Source organism: Pinus tabuliformis, chromosome 8, assembly GCF_031772625.1.
Source record: "Pinus tabuliformis cultivar Carrire ecotype Pingquan chromosome 8, CPIR1, whole genome shotgun sequence".
Taxonomy (NCBI): domain Eukaryota; kingdom Viridiplantae; phylum Streptophyta; class Pinopsida; order Pinales; family Pinaceae; genus Pinus; species Pinus tabuliformis.
The window spans coordinates 1,565,561,218-1,565,567,217 of record NC_142294.1 but is presented as its reverse complement, the minus strand read 5'-3'; positions in this window follow the sequence as shown (position 1 = coordinate 1,565,567,217).

Sequence of the window (6,000 nt, the reverse complement as noted above, 5' to 3'; positions counted from 1 at the left end):
ATTAAAATAACCCTTGAGCTTCCATATCTCATCTCTGTATGCTTTCAGCCTTCGATTCTTTGCTTGGAAAGTTTTGTTGACCCGCTGAATGATAAGGTATGCATCTCAAAACACGTTCAGACCTTTGATGCCCATTTCTTTAGCAGCGTTTAAGCCCAATATCAAGGCTTAGTACACTAGTATGTTATTTGTGACCTGAAAAGTTAACATGAAAGATAAATGAATGCATTCTTGTGTGGGGGACACAAGGACTACACCTGCCCCCGTAGCTTCCTTAGAGAAAGATCCATCAAAGAACATGTCCCAATTTTGTGGGCCTTCTTCCTCTGTGATCTGGCGAACTGGTTTCCTAAGCTGCGTGGAGGCTAACTGGGATTCTTCGATCTGAAGAATACAGGCTCCAAAATCAGTTTCAACAGCATAGATGGGATAATTAGTGGGATTCCTTTCATCACTGATGATATAAGCCAACTGAGCTTCTCTGTATAATCTCCTACTCTCACCTCCAAAAACTGGGACAGTAGCATAGGACAGATCATTTTGCAATGTTCCACCTAATCTCTTGATCCAACCTCTGGAAAGAAACATGCTGAACTTGGGGGGTACATCTGCTACCACAATATCCATCATCATGCTCTTCATGAGCAACTGAGACAAGGTGATGGCTAGGTCTTTGATTAATCCCAAACATTTCACTTTTCTAGAGTCAAAAGAAAATAATTCATCATAAGACTTGGTAATGTCAAGACCCAACTCATCCATGACAACCTTGGGCATTAGATTATGGCTAGCTCATGTGTCCAAAAGGCAGTTGTGAAGGATTTTGTCATGAATAGTCAAAGAGACATAGAATGATGGGGAGCTATCATCACAATTTTCAATCATTGGGCTGAGAACAATAGCTAGTTTGTCATCTTGCAGATTTACATAGTCAGTGGAGGCTTGGATGGCTTTAGGCTTAAGGACCTCGAGGATAAATCTCTTGAAGGACTCATTCTTCACTAGTTCAATCAGAGGTATAGGTATGCTTAGCTTCTGAATTTCTAATTCAAAACTGAAAGGAGAAGGAGACTTGTCAAGGCCTCTTACCTCATGAGTCGGAGCTTTGACGATGATGGGATCAACTGTCTGTCGTTTTTGCTTATTAGCTTGCTATATTGCAGGGACAACAGCTCTTTGAACATGAGTTTCCTTGGCATTATTCATCTTCGACCTCAGATCATATCTGTGTTGATCATCAGTTTTCAGAACAACTCCACCATCCCACTCTTGGTTGATCTGGTCATTGAATAATGAATTTTTATAGGTAGTTGAGGTAAAAAAGGAGGCACTGCCTTTGACTTCCAGACAATGGATCTCATCATCTTCTTCAAACTGCTCTTCTTCCATGAATACATTATGGAAAGGGGTCTTCACCCTTTGGTCTTCATTGGCATCTTTTTTTCTTTGCAGAATCTACAACTGCTCATTAGTTCTTCTATATGGATTTGGATTTCTAGGGGCAAAGGTATTAGGAACTCTTCCTTTCCCAGGGTGTTTCTCAACCTTTAATTTGGAGATTTCAGAGGCTAATGACTCTATCATCTTGGTCATTTTATCGATCTTGGGATCTGAAGATGATGAAGATTCGCCCCTCTGTCTCCTTCTATCAATATTCCCCTTGAGCTTCTCTGTGGTCATGATGTTTGATTCTACTAACAAGGCTGCATCCTGCATATCAGCCAAGGTAGCACATCATCTCTCCCTCAATAGTAGACAGAAGTCTGAATCAAAGGCACTGGCATAGGTGAGTTTAGCAGAGGTAGTGGTGGGTTTTACTTCGGTTGGTATATTGTTGTACATGCAATTAAACCTCTTATTAAAATTAGAGAACAACTCACCAGTTTCCCTCTTTAAGTTCCCAAACTCGGTGTGGTAGTAAAGTAGATCCTTCTTATCCCCCCAATGCTTTAGGAATGCATCATCTAAAGCCTCAATATCTACTATAGACCTTGGGGTCAGTTCTCTGAACCATTTTCTAGCCTCTCCATCTAGACTTTGGACAAAGACTCTCATCCATACATCATCTTCACTAATGTCCAGGTTATCAGCATAGCTATAGAATGATTCAAGATGTTCCTCAGCTGTAACACCTTCAGTCCCAGTGAACTTAGGCATATACTTATGATATTCTCCAGTAGGCATGGCATTCAAAGGAGTGGGCAGTACTAGAGGTCCATACCTAGCAGCTATGATTCTTTCCATTTTGGTAGGTGCTACCATAGCTGTGGTGGCTATAAGGGTACTGGAAGTCTGAATGATAGAGGGTTGAGGAGTGACTGATAGGACTAAAGGAGTATGATGGATAGGAGGAGAGGCTTCCTTTAGAATTACAACGAAATAAGAACCTAAAGAATAAGGAGCTCTACAAATCTCTGAGATTTTTTCTTCACTACTAGTATTAGATGCTATACTCTCAACATGTATTTGTTCTATTATAGGATTTTCTTGAAGAGATATAGAATATTTTTTAGAGCTACCTGAACCTAATGCTCCTTTCTGCAACTCCTTTCTTTCTTTGATGATTTTTTCAGGATCAAGTACTGGGTCAACTCCTGGCTTTTGAGGATTTCTCTGAGTATGCCTCACAAACTGAGCTAGAACTATGGAGTGGAGTTGCCAAGAGGTTCGTCCTCCAGTAGAGTCACCAGATAGATGACTACAACCCAAATAGTGTCCAGACTTTGTCTATCATCAAAGCTGGATCTGTGTCATCCCCTAGGGAAGCTGAGCTTCAGTCTCCTCTCCTCGGCAACGACGCCAATTATGTTAACACTCCAGGAAACTCTCCTAAGTTGTAGCTCAAAGATGCCTGGTAACATATAAATATTCAATATCGTTCTCTGAACTATTGGAATGGATTGGGGTTCAGATCAAGTCAGATGATTGTTTCAAATCTATTTTCACTCAAGACATGCATGAACACCTTCAACTTGACAAGGCTTTCGACCACTAATGCTCAATAGTTTATAGATTCAATGAATAGGTGGAGAATCCTGACTGTTCTAGCAGATACATACATAAACACGTATGAATGGCTAGCTACAGAAAGTAAATGAAGCTTGCAAATCTAATTTATCAACACAGAGATAAGATGACAATGATCTGGCATTAGACACATAAGAAAACATGAATAACCTATTCATGTGCAAGCTTAGAACATAGGATAAGATGGAAATTGAACATGTAACAACAAAACAAGCTTGTATTACTGGAATGAAGATGAGACATAGGGAGGAACAGAGTATCCACAGTCTCCAAAAGTTGAACCCCTATTCCTTCAAACTTTCAGCCATTTATAGGATTTTTACAATGCTCTCAAACTCACTAAGGCTCGAGATGTCTTAATTTGTCCCCTCTATCTTATAACTACTTGATTCCATAACTAGACAAACATGAGCTCAGAGAGCTCTGTTTCTAACAAACACGGTAATCAAATTCTGGTAACTTCACCACGTTGTCAGGTGGTTCACTCGTGCTAGGGTGTTCCATGATCATTTATGTTAGTTTGGTTGCATCGAGCTGTTGTTTTTCCCCTTTCGGCCATGCATTATATTATTTCATTTCAATTGTCCGATTGTCAAAACACTGACAAAGCCAACAAATTTCCTCCCCGGGTGACTGGTGGGAAGTGGGGTACGGGGGCCATTGGATCAGAAGGAATGGGTAGAGGAGATCAATTGCCGGGCTTGAAGTCATGGCGGGAGCAGAATAAGCTCGAGCCGTTAGATCTCATATGGGTATATTGAACGACGATCAGGCGGAGGAGATGCTCGAAGGGTAATGCCCGGGAGCGGTTTATTTAAGCAAAAATGGTTTCTATCGGGCGGTAAGCGGTAAATATTGGAGCCTGCCTGACTCCATTCATCAGGCACCACGTAGCAGCAGAGGAGAGAGAGGAAACGACTTTATCAGGTGGGTATCCCTCTCTCTTGTTGCCCGAGCGATGTGAGTGATAGCCATTAGATCTGGTGGAAATGATCTAACGGTGGTGATCGGTCGAAGCGGGTGAGCGTAAATCGTTAGTCGGATGAAGTGTGGACCATCAGATCAGTGGGAAGATTGATGGCGGGAATCGGAGAATGGAGAGCGCAGCGGAAAGGAGATGAACCGAGAGTGGACCCGCTGATATTTATGAGCGCGGGTGTATAATTTTTTAAGTTTGGCTTATGGCCAAAGTAGAGCAAGAGGAGACATGGACCATCAGAGCTAAAACAGGGGACATTTCCATTAAAATAGCAGCAGTGCACCTCAGGGCTAACAAGACCCATTATCAACACTTAAGCTCAATATCAAAACTCAAAACTGTAACTCATCATTGTAACACTTTCATCCATCATTGATACATCTGAATCAATCAATCACTGAAACCCAATCATCAATATCTAACATAACTGAAACCCAATCATCACTTTCTGAATCAACTAATCATTGAAACTTCTGATACAACTGAATAAAAAAATCACGGAAACCTCTGACACAACTGAATCACCCAATTATCAATTTTTGATACAACTGAATCAACCATTCACTCAAAACCCAATCAACCGACACTTAATCAAAATTCAACCAATCAACTGGAACAGTCAGATCACTGTAACCAGTACATTGAACTGAACTCAGAACATTGCATCAGCAACCAGAACCAACTGCAACCTCAAAAATCGCATGTCAGAATGTATACGCTACTTCAATGAGTACAACCTACATGTATATGCTACTTTCTGTAACCCAACCTATGTATACCTCTAAAGATACTGAATCATAAAACTTCTGAACCAAAAATTGTACTAACCAAAGACATTCTAAAGATCTACTGTCATATTACAGAGTTCTAAACATATAGCAGCAAATATCACCCTTCTTACTCAATCAATCAGTCAACCAGACTCAATCTCCTTATACAATTAGTTTAACTTCAGATCTAATGAATAAATCATTGACAAACAACAATAATACAACAACATTGATTAGATAGATCATTCATTTATGAACAACAAGCCCTTCCTCTGCATACGCTACTTGGAAGTGCCAAATCTACGTGTATACGCACCTTCACCGAGGCGAACCTGTGTATAGATCTGCAAATAATGACTTACAACTTCACAACTTTTCAAGACTTCAAATATACCCAGATCATAACATTTTAAGGATAAAACATGTGTTAGCACTCAGATCTAGCCTATCCATTATCAGATCATACAATGCTAATTCATTTCAGGTCTCATGACCTGATCCATCATTAGTGCATAATTATTTCATATCCATTAGATCTCATCCATCATCAAACACTCAGGTGCATACTTAGTTCATATCAAAAAAAGCATTAAACACCCATAACATGCATATTTTCTTTTGATCTAACTCTTCACAATATTTTCATCACTTCCACATCTAGCCCTTTGATTTTCTCCTCCTTATATAGTTTTATCCTTTTTTAATACCTCGGGTGAAAACCATAGTTATGCCGATGGTATTCTTTGACGAGATCAATATTCTTTACCGCGCTCATTACTATGGGCCAATACCATGGTAGGAAATCCTGGTATTCTTTAACCTTAATTTTCCATCCCATACGCACTTTTCCTTCTGTGAAAATTCATGCATATGTATACACGCCTTTTATTCTGTGTACCAATGTGTATACGCTACTTGGACTAGGTTAAACAACATATACAACTTAAAACATTCTCTTTCCTCAATTTCTTGATTCTGGTCTGCAATCCTTTGTCCCATCATCATGTTCTTCTGTTTCATTACTCTGTTACCTCTGAATTGACCTGTTACAATGTGAGTTTCCATCATACATAATTTCTGAACCAATTCCTCTAAACTACCCTACATTTTGTCACATCTGTAAACGCAACTGCCATGCATTCTATCACATCCTGTTTATACCTTTATCAAGTATTCCATTCATCAAATAGGTTGTCATCAAGGACAACTCATCAGGTAGGTTGC